The 20,523-nt window shown below is 36.6% G+C and overlaps 1 long non-coding RNA gene across 2 annotated transcripts in view; it reads left to right on the top strand.

Annotated features, from left to right (window-relative positions):
- The first annotated feature begins 656 nt into the window (after window positions 1-656).
- The window catches only part of LOC140916573 (uncharacterized), a 207,787-nt gene continuing 187,920 nt past the window's right edge, over window positions 657-20,523 (top strand). For both annotated transcript variants that reach the window (XR_012160553.1, XR_012160551.1), the window contains exon 1: window positions 657-909. This is a non-coding gene — a long non-coding RNA (uncharacterized lncRNA). The remainder of the gene's footprint in view (window positions 910-20,523) is intronic.

Here is a 20,523-nt window from a genome sequence, read left to right as displayed (position 1 = left end):
TTATTCATGGTAATAAGGGAGAAGTGGCTGGATGCAGATTGTTAGAGGGTTTTCACAGGTCTCTTTGTCTTGATATATTTCGGTAATCTCAAAAATATTGGTTTACACACACAGAGCAATGATATTTTTGTCAAAGACAACAATATATCAACATTTTGAATCCCGTCTTCTCTCCATTCCTTTAAAGTTATCTGCATACTCAATAACTGTATTTTTAAGGCACATGTAGAAATCTGTCTTAATTTGTACAAACTACTCAGTTTGAAATGTTTCTGTGTTTAAAATTACGTGGGGAGTTTTACCTGCCTCATTCTTTTACCTGCCTGATTACAAATCACTTGAAGCTTCCAGTATAAAATCCTGACTTTATGATGACAGAATAATTAAGTGTTTATAAAAATCTGATCAAATGGAACATCAGAAGTTTGGGGCAGGTATTCTGTTATTAACCAGTGCTTAATGACAGCATTTCTTATCTTATAATTGTGACATGAAGAGGGAGCTGTAGCTCTTCTGAGACACAGTTCTGCCAGAACCAGCATATCCAGCCAAGCTTCCCGATTTCTTGTCTTCTTTTTCTCTGTCTCTCCCCTTCTCTCTTGTTCTCGCTCTCATTCACTTTCTCTCCCATTTTTTTGCCACTGTGCCAGATAAATTTAAATGTATCTGTTCAAGTGGAGATAATCCATGCAAATCAGAGGCACTGGCTCCCAGTGCTTGATTCACAAAGAGAACTCAGCTTCAGGAGGTCACTCATTCACAGCTGCTCCTCCCATAATATTTTTCCCCTCATTGCAGAACTGCTGCATGTATACAGTGACTGAAAGGACTCAATTTACTGCAACTGCAGCCTGGTTTTACTGACAACTTTCTTTAAAGGGGGACTTACCTTCCATCTGTCTTGTAAAGGTAGGAGCCTGATTCTTCTAAAGACATAATACCATCACTGTTTGCTCATTATTAGATGCCACTATAATGATGCATGTTCTTGTCATCAGTAGGTCCTAATATAATGCCAGGTGCCTGATGTTTTTGTTATTTATCTGTATAGGTGCAGTTGTTTAAGTGACTGTTATTCTAACATTTATTTAGCCAGCTATTTATCCTTTTTACAATGACAAGTAAGATTTTAACATAGAGGCTCTCTAGTCTACAAGTGCAACCTTCAATTAAGCTTTTTTCTTTTTCCTTTTAAAAAATGTTTTCCAATATCTGTTTAAGTCAATGCAGTGCAGTAGTCATCAAGTGAAAAGTCAATATTGTCAGGGGTTTCTGGCCTTGAACCTTCTTAGGGTGTTATCTTTGGAGCAGAACTAACTGTTGAAATGTTTTAAACATAAATAAAAAGGTCACCTTTTACTTTGCACTGTTGTATACAAGGAAACTGCAGGCCTTGTTGCAAATGGGCCTGTCAAATAATGTAGACCACAAGATAGACATATTTTTAATAGAATTGCCAGTAGTAACAGAAGTAATTAAATGTAACCATTATAGTTATAAGTGTGTTCATATCTATTTTTTGAAATGTTGAACATAAAATTCTTGGTTTTTTTAAAAAAAGAAAGTTAACTGGATCAAAACCAGTTTGGGGCATAATTCCTATAGACTGCAAAAAGCGGGGTGGGGAGGCAATTCAAGCGCTGTTTACTCAGTAAAGTTCTGACTTGAAGTGGGTATAACAAGAAATATGAAACTAGCACGTTTGAGAGCACACTGATTGTATGAAGGCAGACAGTAAGTCTGGCATCACTTCATGAACGTTTCTTTGGATTTGCTGGCAGAGTTTAGAGTTACATCTGAAATGTTGCTTTGACAGGACAATTTTAGATATATTCAAATACAATAAAATAATAGTTTTGAAGAGCAGCACAGTGCAGAAATTACAGCATTAGAATTCTTCTTCCTTAAATTTGTCCTTCAATAAAATTTGTCCTGTTTAGCAAAAAGAAAAGGAGTACTTGTGGCACCTTAGAGACTAACCAATTTATTTGAGCATAAGCTTTCGTGAGCTACAGCTCACTTCATCGTTTGTCAGCTGCAATTTGTAAATTATAATAATTAGTTTTGTATATATTATTCACATAGAAATGTTATCTAACTAACTTAGGAGTTAATAAAAACAACTGTAATTTTAAAAGTCTGTAACAGAATAGAGGTAAGAGGAAAATGTTGTAAAGCAGAATGGACAGAAAGAGGGGAAAGAAAAAAGTTTAAAACCATCAAAAACCTTCCCTAGTACCTTGAATAATACTGATGGTGTAAATCTTCAGTTTTAACATTATGGATTCAAATCTTTTAGTTAGCAGTCTTCAGGAAAATGTATTTGCTCTCCACATTAAGTATCCCAGTGCCCCAGAATGTCTATCTTTTCTCTTTGATATACAGTCTGCTTTTGAAAAAAATGCATTCTGATTTTTGTACAGTACAAACGAAAGGAGTACAGTACAAACGAAAGGAGCCTTGTCATTGTTAGCATAAAGAAGACATCTACACAAGTATTACTGTGCAGAGGGCAATCTTTCTTCCTCTGGCATTTGTTAGGTTACTGTACATAGAATTTAGCAGATAACTATCTTCTGCTTCTTGGCATTTTAGTTCCTATTGGTATGCAGGCTAGTCTGCTAGGATGGCAACTGACAAAGAAATACGTTTTATAGCAGCATGTAATAAAAGCCTTTCACAATGATGTAACAGAAATCTGACCTTTCTTTCTTATCCAGTAATTAGAATTGCTGTTAACTATTTTAAGTGCAAGGGGGTTCTTTTAAGTAAATTCAAGTTACCTAGGAAGAACCAGTATCTGTTTTTGAACAATGCCTTCACACATTACGAATTTTAGAATCATTTCCAGATAGAAAGAGAGTGAGAAATTTCTCCATTCTGCTTGCTGCACACACAGCACTTTTGATTTAGAGATGGAGGAAAGAGTCCAGTGCAAATTCATTCTTCTTGCCTACTCCAGGAGCAAGAGCATTTATAGAATATTTTTTGGTATTACAAAAAAATAAAATGGGGATGGGGAATTTTAGATAGGAAAAGTGAACTTCAGAAAAGACCTTAGGGATCTTTTTGAATGGAAATTCTGGCCAATATAAAGTTGGGAGATAAAGGAGATCCCTATGGAATTTGATAATCAATGAGATGAGATCAGATAAATCAATACTGGAAATATGAAAAGGAGGGGGCAAAAGGACCTTTAGGAGGAAAAGCTTTTTCTAAGTGAATAAAAAAATGTTGTAGCAAACAGTTATTTTCGGCTTCCTTTCCTTCAACCAAATGGCCAATGTTTCACAGGTATGAAAGTGTTCCTTAAGTGAGTCATCACCATCATTTCACTAAGTAATTTCAGAATGATTGGTATGATTCTCCTCTTAGGTACACCAGGTTTACAGGTTGAATTCATTGATACACTGAAATAAATGAAAGGAAAATCAGGCCCTGCATTTTATATAAGTCTCTGAATTTATTTGCTAACCTTTCAGGAAACTCTCTAAAGATCTAACCCATATGTTAAGCTTCAAGTTAGTTCATCCTGTGTAGTCTTCTAACCAAAATTATTAGGGCCCTTTACACCTGGTTTCTGTTTTCCACTGATGATGGTTTCTTCTTCATCATCTTTGAACTTGCCCTTGCTACGGTAACTCACTCAAACAACTCTTCAAGATAAGTTACCTTTTACTCCACTTTAATGTGCCTTGCAAGAGAATCTATAGGATGTGGTAAACCTTGTAGCTGTATATAATGCAGTGTACTTGCTCCCATCAGGCTCTTTTCTGCAGGTTTTACAGAGGATAGTTAAAAAGATAAATTATCATCTTAAAAGGATATAATAGAGATGGTTAATAAGTTCCATTCAACTTGTTAATTGTTCATTGAGGCCCAAGTTGCTTTCAGCTTTAACCAAGTCTAGTACCTTACAAATATATATATATAGAGAGAGAGTCTTTTAGCAATGAAGGGAACATATGATAGATCATGTAAGAAAATGTACAGCAATATAGGTTAGTAGGAAAGAAAACCTAAGTGGCTACAAGTTTATCAAGTAGTGAGATGTCATTGGTGACTTGCTACGGCAGCAGAAAAAGAATATGTGTTCCCCAGTGTGTCTCATCAGCTTACGTATTTGATTATATCATGCTCTCATTTTGCAATACCTGTCATAGCCTTGTACTCCAGAATACATTGCTGAAATATCATGCTGGAAATTTAGGCCTTTTATCTGAATGAATGCTGAATATGATTTCTATTGCAGAAAAAGCTTACTTATACGTCAAGGGGTTAAGAGCTGAATCAGGTCTGTAATTGACTGTCTTGTCTACTTTGAAGGTCTTCTCCATTTAAAAAAAAAAATCCTAAAGAACAAGATTGACATCCCTTTGCATTTTGGAATTTTTCAGCAGGTAAAGTGCTTGGTAATGACTCAAATTAACCTGAGGCTTTATCTGTCTTTCTTTCCTTGAAACTTCATTGAAGTTTTAGTAATAGTTAACATTTTTATGCAAACAACTGTTCTCATCAGAACACAGCATTCTGATGTCATATGCTTTTCTTTGTAATCTCCAGAGGGGTTTCAAAGTGGGCCCTTTTTTTCCCTATATGTCTCTGTTTTGGGGAGTCTAAATGAAAATGTCCTCAGTTGAAATGAACCAACAGAGGGTTCAGATAAAGGAAAATAAATGGAGTGGAAATGCATCTTTAAATGATTAGCCTGTGAAACTTTGAACATGGTTATCTGACGTTTTGTCAAAGAGTGTTATCTCTAAAGAAGAATCGAGCAAGGGAGCAGGTCCATACAGAAAAGCAATTGTTGCTTTACTTCTCTCTGTTTATTTGAGTTAGCTTGAACTGTCTCCCACTTTCTTTTCCTCCCAGTGTGCAAAGTTTAAGTATTACAAAAGCAGCCAGTAGGAATCTGATTCAAAAGCTATGCTCATTTGACCTTTGGACACAAAATATCTCACATAAACAACAATCAAACAGCCTTAACACATAATCAAGTGCAAGAAATATGCAGAACATGGGTGACGAGCAATTCAACAGTTTTAGAGTAGGGATAAAAAGAACAGATGAGACCACTTTGTTAGATCAGTTTTTTCTTTCCCTGATCCTCGTCAACGTATCAGACTCTGTGGATTTGCCCGGCATACAGTACTCAGTACATGAGGCTAAAGCCACACAGCCAAATGCTTCACTGATTTACACCAGTGGGATTGAAACAGGTCTAAATCAGCTAAGAGACTGTATTTTAAAAGTATAGTTTATTTTTTTCATTCTTGAGAAATGTGAGTGTTAAACAAGTGTATAGTTAGCACATAATTATAAATTCATTTAAATTCTGTATGACACTGCCAAGTATTTTGCAAGAAGATTGCATTTGTTACATATCCATTTAATTTCCATCACTCTGTTAATGTTGCAACATTAAAAAATCTCTTAGATTGTTTCAGAAATATGCATTGGTGTGAATCAATTCTCAAAAGTGGACCCTTCAGTAACCAGCTGTTATTTCAACTTCTTCTCTTTGCTGCCAGGGTAATATAACTGTATGAGGATAGAAAAACCAGAATGCACCCAGTTTTCAGGTTCTGTTTGTGGAGAAATTCACTACTCTCAATATTGTATGTGGTGTTATAGGCATGCCGGTTCCAGGATATTAGACAGACAAGGTAGATGAGGTAATATCTTTTATTGGACAAACTTTTGTTGGTGAGACAGACAAGTTTGCTCTCATTCTCTCTCTGTCTTGTAAGCTTGTCTGTCTCACCAACAGAAGCTGGTCCAATAAAAGATATTACCTCACCCCTTGTCTCTCTACTACCCTAAATAAACTAATAGACCCAAAACTCGGACATTTGACTCACCTTTCTACAGGAGCCTGTGGTTCAAAAGCTGTATGCTTTAGCTAAGAGGACTACAACCAAAGGAGTAAATGCTTACTAAAGGGAATACAACCACTAACTAACCTATGCAATTTCTGTTCCCTGACCTTTGCACTGTGCTGTGTTCTGTGAGTCAGTGAAGTCAATAATAACAATGTAATGTTAACTGTGACACTGTGACCTACAATAAAAAGTATAGGAGAGAAAGAAAGAAAAATTTCAGAATTAGACCTAATGTTCCTGGAATTATTTTATGCTCAGTATTCTTCTTCTGAGGCAAGGTAACATCCTCAAAGGATTTAGGGCATTCCTAGAAGAAAGATAGCAGATGAGATCATTTTTATTAAAACTTTCTTGTTCTCACAGAGCCCATTCTTGGTTCCTGCTGAAAAAGCTAGTTGAGGAAACAAGTTGTTTGTGAGGAAGGTTCCACAGATGTCAGATGTGTGAGTGGAATCATTCCTCATTTCCCTCATGCTACAGGACTGCTCTGCAGCCAGTTTTTCAACCACTGGGCTTCAGTAGCTTCTGCACTCTTCTCCAAGGGGTTTGCACAGCCTGGCTGTGTCAGTCCTAGATCAACCAGGTATTAACCTACATCTTTCTGGCCTTTCCCTGCCTTTCTGTATCCTGTCCCAAAACTCTCTACACTATAGCATACAGATGGCTTGATATCTCTGCACAAGCTTCTAATGTCTTGTCCCCAGCCATGCGTAGTATAGCCACATTAGTTTCATTGCCTAAGCAGGCCTCAAGCAATTATAGGACCAGTAAGAAACACACATTCTTTGTACTTTGGGACAAATCCTACAAACCTTACTTTTTTTGACTAAAAAAACATTTAAGGAATTGGCCCTTAGGAATCAAGACCAAAGTTTACAAACGTGGACACTGATCAGGGATGCCTTCTTTCATTTTGGAGCTCATTTTGAGAACAGATTAACAGAACTGCTGAGTACTCACAACTGCAGTCAAAGTCAATGTTAGTCACACGTGCTTATCACCTCAGAAAACCAGGCCCATGGTACTTCACTCAAGTTGGGCTCCCAAGATCTGTGGCCATCTTTAAATATTTGACTATAAATGTCTAAATCAGAAATGTATCATAAACTTGTGATGTCGTTGTTAGGTGCCTAGTTCCTGTTGTGGGTAAGGCAGGGGACTAGACACAGACAGACACATACATGCATACACACAGAGGATGCCATTGAGATAGTATAATGGGAAAGTGAAAGGCATTACCCAGATACTGGTTGCATGTATAGGACACATTTTACAGTTCTGCACATTTGGTTTTAATTTCTTTTGAAATTATGCTAATAGATTCTGATAGACTCAATCTGGCATTGATTTTCTTGGGATTTACTCTTTGTTGTTTAGTTTATATGTTCTCCCCAACATTCCTCTCTCCCTTCCCAGCCCCCATGCACTCCCCAAAAGATCCATCTTATGTCTTACATAAAACCTGTTTAATTTCCAATGAAAGATTATAGTAAGTGTGCTTTTAATGTAATTATGTCAGTCGTGGATGATAACATGTATTAGGCAGTGCAAACTACTGATTATCTGTCAGGATAAATCTGTTTATTTCAGAAATAGTAGTTTGACAACCCCCTCTTGTTAATCGTGAAAGTACATGCTAATGCCAGGTACTGTTTGATAGAATTCTGTCAGAGGAATGTGTTCACTAGACTTGTGCTTTGACATTCTTTACTCCTAGTTTTGCAAATTTTCTGCATATTCTTTACAAAAATGGATTCCAATGTTTGAGCAGAGCAGCTGATGTACAATTTCATTTCAGAGCTCGTCACAGGAAAGAATGACTTGTGAAAAGAGAGAATGGATTATAGGCTTATGCTGCAGTTCAGAATGTGCCCATGGCTGGGGTCATCTCTAGTAATGTCAATGCAGCCCATTTGTATTAACCTGGGGGGAAAAGAAGAAAGTGCGAGGAAAGGGGGGGAAAGTTAGATAAGTAATTTTTTTTTCAAAATCACTCTTTTTTTGGTAACGACAGCAGTTTCTAAATATGTTATGGATGAAAAAGAATATCGCCTGATGATGTGCATGGCATTCCATTTTGAGACAAAGGGCAGCATGAACCAAACATAGACAGCACTTAGAATGTTGTGAATTTGACTCAGCTTTTCTGTTGCAGGGAATGAATTTTATGTATTGGAAGTGAAAAAACAATGGAATATGGAAGCATAGTTTGCCAAAGCTTGCAAGAGGTATTTTGTCTGACTTTACTGCATTTTGATCATTTCATGAATGTCATAAAATGCTGAAAAGCAGAATAAAAATTGATATTTATAGTGACGTTTCGGGATTTTTAAATAGAAGCTCTGAAAATCTAAACAGACTTCACGCTCTCTGCAGCTGTTCCTCAAAACCCATTCTTGTTCTGGGGTTCGGTTTTGTTTTGTTTTTTTGTTTATTCTCCCCCTCATACACACATACCCTCAATTGGCCCTCATGTAAACATCTCTATCTTTCTCCCCAGAAGATTATGCATATCTTCATCTTATTTCAGAATTTACATGTATACTTTGCATATTTTTGCATCAGTGTGTCTGTTTTAAATTAGATAAAGGTTACTGCCATTCATAATCAAGAAGAAGGTGTATTAAAGGTCAGGATTCAATAAAAAAACTGATTAGATGTAGAGGTTTGTTCATATGATTCGGTATATCATTGGATAAGTAGAAATCATGAGTCAACAAATTAACCTCAGTATAATGGGCTACTTGCTTCATTAGGATCAGAAATGAGATTCACATATTTTTTCCAATAAACTACTTGTTTGTCTCCGTGTAATAAGAGGAGATACTTGTGTTGTTGGTTCTTAAGCACGGAGTATTTTTATAATTTAATTTGGTTAAAATGTGACATGAATGACAATTATTATGTTAAAAACAGAAATAAGGTATAGTGACTCCAAATATATTTTGAATTAATATGGATATCAATTATATGAATATAATTTGCTACAAAAATAGGTTATAATTCTAAATATGCTTTCCTGTCTTTGTACATAGGTTTTAGCTTGAGCACATTAGGAAAAATTCAGTGGGTAATTTAGTTAAGTGCAGACATCAGGGGGATGTTTAGACTAGCAAGTGAGGATGGACTAAGAGGAAAAATGGACTTGTGGTTAAGGCATCCTTGGTTCAAATTTTGGTTCTGTCACAAACTTGTTTGGGCAAGCCACTTAATCTCTCTCTGACTGAGTCTTGATCTGCAAAATAAGGAAAGACAATAATACTCCCTTTCTCACAGGGGAGTTGATGTTTAATGTTTCTGAGGTGCTGAGATGCTATAATATTGAAGACTGGCAAGTAGATCAAACTGGTGTTAGGAAACAGCGCCACTTTACCATACACTAAACTAAGGAAGGACAGATACTTCTATGTAATTTCATAAGACCACATTCCCTATTTTAGAAATGTGTCAATTAATTGGATTGGACAGACTTAGTGCCCTCTTTCCTCACCCCAGTGTAAGCTTTGCTTCTTTACTGTGAACTTTTGCCACTGTTTCAACTTACAACACAGCAAAAAATCAATTTGAAAAACAACATTACAATTAAAACAGTTATACATGTCAAACATTTCAGACATTGTGTAATTCTTTAAGCTTTCTTCACGTCTGTGGAGAATAACTATCAGGTTACTACTTGTACTATTTTTTCGTGGGTATGGTTGACTATAAAACCCTAAGTATGAAGGAAAATTAGACGTGCCTGTTAGCAGTCTAAACTTACACCCTCTGGTTTTCGAATACTATGTAGGTAAGCTTTCCTCTATAAATATACTGGGGGTTGCTCATGATTAAAGCTAGAAGATCACAACTTATGCTAACTGTTGTCTGTTGTTCACACACCTTATTCTCTCCCTGGTTTTAATGGGAAGTCAGAAATTTGCATTGACCCACTGTGAAAGTTTCTTAGGATATCCTTGGAGTTTCTGATGTTTTAGTCAGCTTGAGGGTTGATTAAGACTTTTATTCTTCCAAGGTCAATTGTGTTCTATTCAGTTCAATTTGGTTGTAAAGTGTACTCAGACTTTTGGATGTGACCTCGTGTAATGAGTTTACACCTAGATATTAAAATATTGTGGCATTTCTTGTAATGATAGAGTCTGGCTCAGTGTCACTTATCAGATTTTTCCCTTCCCCTTTGTTCTGAAGTGTATTGCGCACCAGTAGTTGCCTTAGCACCCCATAAGTGGCAGGATCTCAGTTGCAAGTGAAGGAAAGTAATGCCTGTGGGCAAGCCCCTGAAGTGCACTGGAGCTGGAAGTAGTAAGCTATAGGACCTGAGTGGAAGTAGCCTGAGATACTTTTTCTGTGCAGAGCAGACACCAGCAGAATGGCTCAGTGGGCTATGTGGGAGCATGGCCAGAGATGGTCCTTCTTGCAGTATGGAAAGTTGCAGGATGCATCATCCCTCAATACCGCTCTCCCACCTGCCGTACCTCATGAAGGAGAGCCTTGGCTAACTCTTTTAGAATCATGGAACTCCATCAGATCTACTGCCCAGGTTCTCTGGTAACATTCCAAGGAGCACTACCTCTGAATTTCAGGTATCTCCTGTATTGGTGAGCCGACAGTGAGGCTACCTGCACACTCTCTTCCAACAACATAACCAAAAAGCCACATTTGGCTCTGTATTCTTATAGGAGAAAATCCCATATTCTCGACTGCAGCTGTGGAGATCCCACAGGAAGGGAACCATTGCATTTTTGCTGTGCGGAGGAAAGGAAGGGCTGAACTATTCTATTCTATTTAAGCTGCATTCAAATACTGTGGTGATGAATGTGGTATAAGATCCTGAATAGAACAGAATAGAATTTTAGGAGGTCTTGAAGAGGATGTGCATCCCCTTTATCAAACCAACTTTCTAAGCACTTCCTGTGCAGCTGAGGGCACAGCATGGTGGCCTAGAAGAGGGTGGAACTGGAGGATCTGCCTCTCTGCAGATTCTTTTCTCCTCCCCTGTAGCCGAGGCGGTATGTAAAGAACTGTACAGACTACTTCAGCAGTTTGACTAGAGTAGCCTTCATTCAGCAGACATTCCATGGTCTGGAGGATGGAGTCTTCCTCTTCTCCCTGAAGCACATCATATAACCTCTCAATGGTCACCTATCACTGTGGTGCCCACTTCACCTTATCGGCACTGGGTACAAGATAGTGGGCTTGGGATTTGGTTTGGAATCTTTGAGAACAGAAGGTGATGGGAGTCATGAACCTCCAAGTTCTACTCCGGGCTGGGCCGCTGACTTGTTATGTTCCTTCCATAAAGTCACTTAAGCCTAGGGTGACCAGATAGCAAGTGTGAAAAAACGGGACAGGGGGTGGGAGGTAATAGGCACCTATATAAGAAAAAGTCCCCAAAAACAGGACTGTCCCTTTAAAAACAGGACATCTGGTCACCCTACTTAAGCCAAAATTTTCAAATCTAAAGATGTGTACCTAAATCCAGGCTTAAACACCCAGACACCTGTTTTTAATATGTGATGCTGAGTACCCACAACTTCAACTGACTTCAAAGGGAGCTGTGAGCATTCAGAAGTCCAAATCTATGAAAATCACTGATTTCTTTAGGTGCCTAATTTAGGCACCCAGATTTAAAAATTTTGCCTGTTGTTGTTTATATTATTATTTGTATTAGCACAGCACCAAAGAGCCTTAGTTGTGAACCAGGACCCGACTGTGCTAGGTGCTTTACCTTTATTTCTTTTTCTCATTTTTCTTATATGTAAAACCTAGAATACTTACCTACCTCAGAGGGATATTGTGAGGATTCATTGTTTAATATTTGTATAGTGGGTTGGAAAATAAATGCTGTATAAATGTTAAGTATCATTATTCATGGTAGAAGGTAAAATATTATTTATTCATATTTGAAAATAGATTGCATTAATTTGTAGTATACCCTTAAGTCCAAGCATTCGTATTGTCTGCAAAACACATACAAAATAAGGGCCACGTGCATAATTTGCAAATAAAATACATACACAAAACCTGTAGTAATTTAAACAATAATCCAGAGCAACAATATCTACAGCTTTTTAAACAACTCACAAATGCACACTCCCAGACAAAGAGAGAGAAATGAACTAGTAAGATGTACATGTAATAAAAACCACCTGTTATAATCTTTTACTCTTATCACCTTTTGTTCTTCCCATACCCCTCTCCTTGATTAATTGTGATCCATTGCTGACTTATAGTGGGATCCCAGTAGCAGGGGCCTATCTTTTATTTGTCTGTAAAACTCTGGTCCTACTCCCAATAGAATCAATAGCTAGATCTTATATATATATATATATATATATATACCCTCTGATGGAACAATTGTCCATCAGAGAATGCAGTTCCATTGTAATTGAAACGCTTTGCAAAAGCATGTGTCGATTGCATGAACATTTCATTCTGAAGAAAAATCAGAGGGGAAAAAGTTCCAAAAATGTCCTGTTTTGACATTTTTTGGAACAAAACATTTTGTTTTTTGACTTTTAGTTTTGAAATGTTTGTATTTTTATTAGCTATTATAATATAATATAAAAAAATTAAAAGTCAACATCAAAACAAAACATTTCTATTTTTGTCTAAACAAAATGTTCTAATAGATCTAAAACAAATATATTTTCTTTCACAGAGAATTTTCAGTATGAAGCCATACTTCAAAATCTTGAAATCCTTTGTTCCAAGTTGGAACAAAACCTTAAAATTTCTACACATTGACTTCAGTGATGCAGCACAGTGGCTGAAGCACAGTATAAACAATACTGATAATCTGCCTGTTTTATATGTCTAGATGCAACATATGAGTACACACTCATTCAAGTCTGACTCTGAGATTCATCTGTGATAGAGAAACTTCCTATTGAAAATCAAAGTATGTTTTCTATATATTTCAGTTTTTAGTAATTTTTGGCCTAACAACTGTCATTTAGAAACAGGTATTTCATGGTGCTATCACATTAGATTGTGATTTTAATACATCTAGAGTTATTTAATAAGGCAGCATGTTAAGACTAGGACACTGACTAATAAGTTTGTTCAAGCAGACTTTCATTTGGGCATCAGGAATAAGTGCTCTGTCTGTTTGATCAATTTCTGTACTAAACACAGATGTTGTTATTTGTCAAATACTAACTGTTTTAATGGACCATTCTTCATGATCTTTAACAACTATAAATTGATTTGTGGGATTCAGATGTCACAGCACAATCCAGATATGTTCCAAGAATCCAAGTTTAAGCAAACTACAGTACAAAAGAAATAAATGTTTTAATTTACTCTGGGGACAAAGTATATTAAGCAAAATAATCAGGATTTCACAACAAGCACTGAGTCAAGGATATTATTTTTCTGCAAAGCAGATAATATAATAATCAATCTAGACAGCTACTGTATGTCTTCCAATAGTTACCACTTTAATGAAGGTAAGCTCTAAGAATTCTATTTAGACTTTAAGACCTTTACATCTTGAACCATCAAAAATAATCAAACGTTTTAAATCTGCTTTATTGATTTCTTATTTGTAAACCACAAACTCTCAAGATAGGTTAATTTTCACATTTACCATTTATAATTATTTTCTGTTATCGCCTTGTTTTAAAAGAGAGAGAGCATTCAGGCTCTCTTGCCCAAACTATCCATTTTTTGCCATTTAACACAAATAAAGAAGAAATAAGTTGTCTTTTCTAAGAGATTTAACACAAACGTATAGGTCCTTGGAGTACAAAGGAATGTGCAAGCTTCCTTTATCTTGTAGTCTCATTAACAAATCAATCTTTTATGCATTTCATACATAATGCTCCATGTGATTATAAAACCCAGCCCACATAGATTAATGAAGTTTGCCCCAACCTGAAAAGGGAGACACATGCTATTGAGAAAAATGACCCAGCTCCCAAATCTTCCATGAGAACTGTGAAAGCCATTCTTTTGGGAAATGTTCAAAGAGAGACCAAATGTGATAATAAAAGTTCTCAATGCTAGCAGGTTTGCCCTAGAATAGTACTTTGGAAATGTGAGGTGCAACAGAAAGGCAATCTGCCAGATACTGATTAAATTTCAGTCACCTATCCAAAGCAGTCCCTAGTTGCTTATAAAATACTCCATATAATTACAATAACTACAGTTTTAAAGCAATTTACACATTGGCCTTTATCGTTGGTCTCTCTTTGTAGGTGATTTCTACTTTAAAATCAATATTCTTAAAATAAATGTTAACAAGATGTATTAAATTTTAGTCACATGGACCATTTTTAAAGTCAATATCAAATATCTTCCCAGGAACTCCTCTTGGCATTTGCGGGAGCTTAGCTGTAATCAAATGTCATACCGTCTATATACTAAGCCATCATTGTTTGGTTACTTCAGTGTGGTATGTCACTTAACCACATTGAAAACTGTTATGGAGTTAGAAGTGGATACTAAATAAAACCGCAAAACATAACCAGGATGAAGTAACAGTAAGGGCTAAATTCTGTCCTTTGTAAATTACCCAGGTGCAAATGCCAGATCAATGCAAAATTCTGTGCCATTTAAGCTGTGTGGTTAGCTTCCTATCCATTCTGTAAAGCAGATAGCAGAAGAGGCATTAGGAGAGCTGTGGGAGGCACACTGGCAGATCAGTACTGTGATATCCAATGTTATGCCAGTATAACTGCATGGGAGTAAATAATGGAGTTACACTGGTATAAAACTGAACTCCATTGGTTACTCCATTGGACTTGTACTGGCATACAGCTGGAGTAATGCTCCAGTGAATCATGTCCTTCATAGTCCGTAAATCTGGTCCCAGTAGAATTACATTGATATAAACTGGAGTAACACAGTAGTGAATCAGGCACTATGTGCTGGCAATAGCAGGTGTGAGGCTACAGGTAGCTTTAAACATGTTTTGTTTTGATTAGTTAGTTCAAGGTGTCTCTTCTGGCTGCTAAGCACAGAAAACCTCTTTAGTTAGGCTACATCTTGTTGTTACCAAGATTATTATACTAACTGGGGCAAATATTATTTGAAGCACATTTGTGTTTGTGTAGGAAAACTAGGGTCAGTAGAGATCATCCAAAAGGTTGTTCCACAAAGGATTATCTTGGATGATATTTTTGAAAACTGTCACATATTGCAAAAAGGGCAAAGCACTTGTAACTCTTGTGATTGATCCTCTGTCAAGTCATGATTGCTGTCACCAACAGGTTATATTCCTGAAACAAAGCAGTAGGAACAGCACCATTTCCAGTTAGTCAAACTTGTTAGTCTTCCAGCACTATTTTCTTCTGATCTCTTTCCATGCTTTTTTCTCTCAAATTATAAGATATTCACTTACAATTGAAAAGAAAAACAGACAAGATGTGTACATAACGAAGCACATCTCTATAGCTTACTGTCACAGCTAGAGCTTCACGAATAACAGATTTTTCTGAAAAATTCTGAAAAACCGGAAAACAATCATTTTGGGTCAATCCAAAAATTAATTTTGAAAAAATTTGGGCTAGATCAAAAAGTTAAAATTATTCATTTCAAGTTAAATGAAAAGTTTTGTTTGACCCAAAACAAAATGTTTTGTCTCAATTTTGAGCATTTATTAATATTTTATATTGTAATAATTTATATTTTAATATTTAAATATTTTATATTTTAAAATTACAGAAATTTCAAAACAAAAAAACCATTTCAAATATAAAAATCAAAACATTTCATTTTGAAAATTTTCATTTTAATTTTTTAGGATTTTTTTTAGATTTGGTTGTGTTTTTTACCAAAATAATTCAGCAAATCAATATCAATTCACTAAATATTTTGGTGTCACTGAATCTGCATTTTTAGCTTAAAACAGTTTCAGCTGAAAAATTTCACCCAACTCAAGTCATAACCTTACATGATCTCCCCAGCTGTTTGTGGTTCCTTGCTGTGATCTGTGTAGTTTTGTGTCTGGTCCTGCAAACATTACCAAGTGCTGTGGAATTGACTACTCATGGCAGTAATCATTACAGTTGGTACTGAGAGTTTTCACAATTGGGACTTTAGGCCCCACCCAGCAAAGCACTAAAGTATATGCTTAACTTTAGCCATGAATTCAATGGAACTACTCACATGCTCAAAGTCAAATTCATGCTTTAGTATTTTGTTATGTCAGTCTGTGATTTGGTGCACAAGCACCTCACTAGAAAGGAGCATGAGTTCCTGTGGGTTCAATTAGCCCTCCCCTGCCTCATCACGTGCATTAGATATCAGGTGTAGACTGGGCAATTAAAAGGAGAAGGCCTAGCTCAGCTGGTAGATAGATGAACCTCCTGGTGGGGGAGACCAACCAAAGGAATGGTTGTTTGAAAAGAGGCCCTGAGTGGAAAGGAAGGGTCCTGCTGAAAACTTATTGGATGACTCTATTTTGAGTTTTTGGTTTTCTCTTAATTTTGGACTTTAATACCCTGGATGGGGTGAGACTCAAGCATGTCTTAGTCAGAGGACTAAAGCACCACTGCATTGGACCCCAGGATAACTGGCGAAAGACTGTCAAAGACTCAACTGACTAGTGAATAGTAGGTCATGTGGCCACAAGGATGCATCATGGAAGCAAGCCCTGTCATGGGGTCTTACATGTTAAAGTCCCAATGAAAGAGTCTCTTTTCAAATTGTCTCTGAGGTGCTATGCATACTCATCATGCTATCTAAATAATAAATAGAAATACTAAATCTGTGGCACATGAACCAATCTAATAGGTATGTTAGAACCAAAAAGCAGATGTGTAGCTTTCTTTTCACTTAATCTTAGGCATGCTATAAAATTCTGCCATGGTGTCTCTCAAAGAAAAGACAACACATTGTGCAATGTAAGACAGTTAAACACAATCCAGCTGTTCAGTAGAAAACATATCCCTCCCTAAATGTACATGTATGGAGAAAAGTAGAAAAAATAAAAAAGTATTCCTTCATAGCCTTTGCTGAATGCACAAAACCTGTCTAACAATATAAGAGTCTCAACTGTCCACATGAATCATAAAAAATAACAAAATAAGACCTGCATCTGTTAATAGATTAGCATACATGATCAGTGTGGCCATGTATGCTATCTATTAACATATATAAGTCCAATCGATCTGTGTCATCCCACAGCAAAAGTTTCAGTTCACTAGAGGAAAAAATTACCATGTCTAGGAACTAAATTCTGTAACTCCAGTAGGGAGAACTGGAGAGACCACAACAAAATAGCAGCCTAGTAAATTGTACTCAACCTTGGTACATTCAAGTGAAGTTCCAAATCACATATTTTATAATCAATGATTTTTATCCTGCTTGGGTGGAAAAAACAACTTAGTGCTACATTCTTCTTTCCAATCAACACAACAGATTTCTTAGCCATTCTCAGATAAGGGTGGAACTTTGACTTTTATGTTGTCTTCCTTGCCCCCTCCATTTCATACCTATTAGCCCCAGAAATAAATGTCATCAATAACATATGAAATCACTGACAAGATAAGCAACTGATTAGTTGATCAGTGTTTCCTCTTTTTTTCTAATATATATATTTTCCAACAATAATGATTAGATTTATAGAAATATAATCATTTCCTTTACTAAAATAAAATTATGTTTGACATTAACAAAAGGTCAGGTGTCATGCTGTAAACCACAATGAGTATTGCCTTTAAGGAATATTGAATTAAGAGGTACATATATTTGACAAAGTATAGAATTCAAATAGCTGCCATGTGAGCAGTGCCCTTTTACATGCCATAGATTTATTGACATTTGCTAACTATAAAAACTTAAAACAGTTTGCATTTAATGAGTACTATCAATTTTAAAACTAATAACACCTCATGTAAGAATAGTAAATTTTCAACTAAAGGCTCTGATTTTGCACACACAAATTAGACATCCAAATGTTAATTTGTGCACCCATATGCCAGTGTTGTCCATGTAAACAAGTGTGTGCTCACTTTTGTAGGCACAATTACTTGCACAAATGTGCACATGAAGAATCACAAGCGATCAATTCTCTGCATACAGTAAGTAAATATGCAAGGAGATTTTTTAAAAAAAAATTGATACACTTGAGGTAGTCTTTCATTATTGTAGACATAATAGCCTCTCCTAAATATTTATTATCCACATCACAAATTCATCATACAGTTCAGAATGACTGTCTCTCCTTGACAGGAGTATCAGATGTGGCACAGGTCGAAATCATTGGCCTTGTCTTTACGGCCAAAAAAGGTGCAATATTTTTTATTCAATGTAGCTAATATATATGAGCTATCCTGAGGTAAAACAGTGAAGACATTATACCCTTCCCAGGGTTGATCTCATCTAATTTATTTAGTGATAAAATTAAAGTGACATGTATTTTCCTCAGGAGAGCTCACATGTAAGTTACCCTGAGCTAAAAAGCACACCTTTTTTAGCCACCTAAACAAGACTATTGTTGGAGTTATGCCAGAGCTTGACAGGACAAAGCTAGTATATCTTATTCTCCCTCTCTGCATCCCACCTATGCTAACATGTAGAAATGGTGGGACCACAAGCCTGCTCCCATCTCTTCCAGTCCCCTTTAAAGTCCTAAGGCCAGTGCTTCTAACCTCATGGAGTCTCTCTGACCTGTGGCCTTTTCCCTCTCAAATTGACACTCTCAAATCCTTAGCCACTGATCTCCTTTCTCAGAGATGTGAATTTTATTTACAAAGAACCAGTTACCATTAACTAGTTAACAAACCTGAAGAAGAGCTCTGTGCAGCTCAAAAGCTTGTCTCTTCCACCAACTGAAGTTCTGAAGTTGATCTATTAAAAGATATTACCTCACCCACTTTATCTCTCTAGTTAACATTAAATTAAGAACAATAGTCTATAATGTATTTTTTCCTGTAAAACAAAGTAAAAGAGCAGAGACACAGTATATAACGGTGAGCATGTGTTGTTTCTCAGAAGCTGATCATATACAGAACCACTGGATTTGTTATGAGAGTTGCCATGATGGATAGATAGGATGCTAGTTTCTACTGAACAACAGAATAAATATAGTCACAAATCATTCAAAGTCAGCACTCAATTTTCAAACACGGGTGCTTTAACAGTACTGCCACATCCTGTATTCAGTCTATTAAGTCAGCACTCAGGCAAATAAAGCAACCATTTGAGTGACAATTTCAACATCCAAATGAGGGATTTGGAGGTCCACTTTGGAAAACTATGCACTGGCCTTTTGTATTTATGTATTTATAGGTCTGCTCACAGGATCACATTTTTAAATTTTTATTTAATTATTAATTTAATTCCAGACTTATTCATCCATCATTTGCAAAATGATGAGACAATGGGAAATGAAAAGTTATTGAATATGGGCAAGTGTGATGGAGGAGAAAAGTCCCTTTTGTGCTTTTTTCCCCCTAAGTAAAACTGCCCCCCAGTTACTGTATCTTAATTATGGATACAACTTGTAAGAGTGGAACCAGAGATATAAAATAGCATTTGGAGAAATAACCTTATTATTCAGGAGTGGATCAGAAATGTTATCTCCCTAATAAGGTAATGATGATAATTTTGGGTATTCCACCATTTTTCCAGTAATGTTCTCTGTCTTAGGTTATTTGCCATCTTGCAGAGATTGCTGGGTATCAGTTTAGAATATGAATTAATGAAACAATCCCTTCAGTACTTATGTTACCTGTTAAACTTGGCTTCAGATAGTTAATGCAAATTTCTATCTACTATGTGTTTTCTGTCCCCCAGTCTCTCATCTTCCTCATTTTCTCTTCCTTTATTTTATTTTATATATTTTTTTTCAAATGTCAGTTACAGCATGCCTGGCTGAGGGAAGCAGCAGGTGGCTTTTTTCTGAAGTGACACCGGAGCTGGTCTGTGAAACAACCATGCATAGAGTTGTTCCTGATAGGGAGCACCCAGTTTTCTCTGTGACAAGCGTGCAGGGATGGAGGCTGGTGCTTAATAAACCAGGAAGACTATTTTTAAAAGCAGGATTCTTTCTGCCACTTCTAGATTTGCAAAACATGGCTCCTGCTTCACACAGGAGACAGGGAGATGTAAATGTCAAAAGTTTATTTCTGTTTAAAGGGACTCATTTTACCACTCCAAAGTTGATTTTTCTTTTCCTGAAGGCCAGTTCCCTTCACTATCGTGCCCTGTAAGCAGTTTCCTTATACGTGTCTGAGGAAACTAATTCTCTAATAAACTATGCCTAAATCAGGCAAGGGTAGGAACCTCAGCTGTTTCTGTAAACTGAGATGAATCAACCACACCCTCCTTTTTTTTTTTTTAAGTACAGGTTGGCTTTGTTGAAGGAGATTCTCCTTCAATAGGGCACTTGACTGATTGCCGCCTACTTGCAACCCCATTATCTAACTGCCTGCTGTGGGAGCGGTCACATTGTGCCATTAAAGCACAGGCCTGTGGTGGAGCCAGTGTGGAGGCATGCCACCGTAGGTGTAGCTCATTGGTTCTTACACAGGTATGCACCCTGCAGGTGTGGTACAGGAACTGCAATTGTGACTGCTTCCCCTCCTTCTCCCCACCCTTTCCAATGGATGCAAGAGTCCTTTTGTCTAGCACCTACACAAGGGTCAGCCATACTCTGTTTATCCTCTCCCAGGATTATTATTATTATAATTAT

This window comes from Lepidochelys kempii, chromosome 8 (genome assembly GCF_965140265.1).
Source record: "Lepidochelys kempii isolate rLepKem1 chromosome 8, rLepKem1.hap2, whole genome shotgun sequence".
NCBI lineage: Eukaryota > Metazoa > Chordata > Testudines > Cheloniidae > Lepidochelys > Lepidochelys kempii.
Note: the sequence above shows the minus strand (reverse complement) of the source record. Positions and strands in the feature narration are given on the sequence as shown.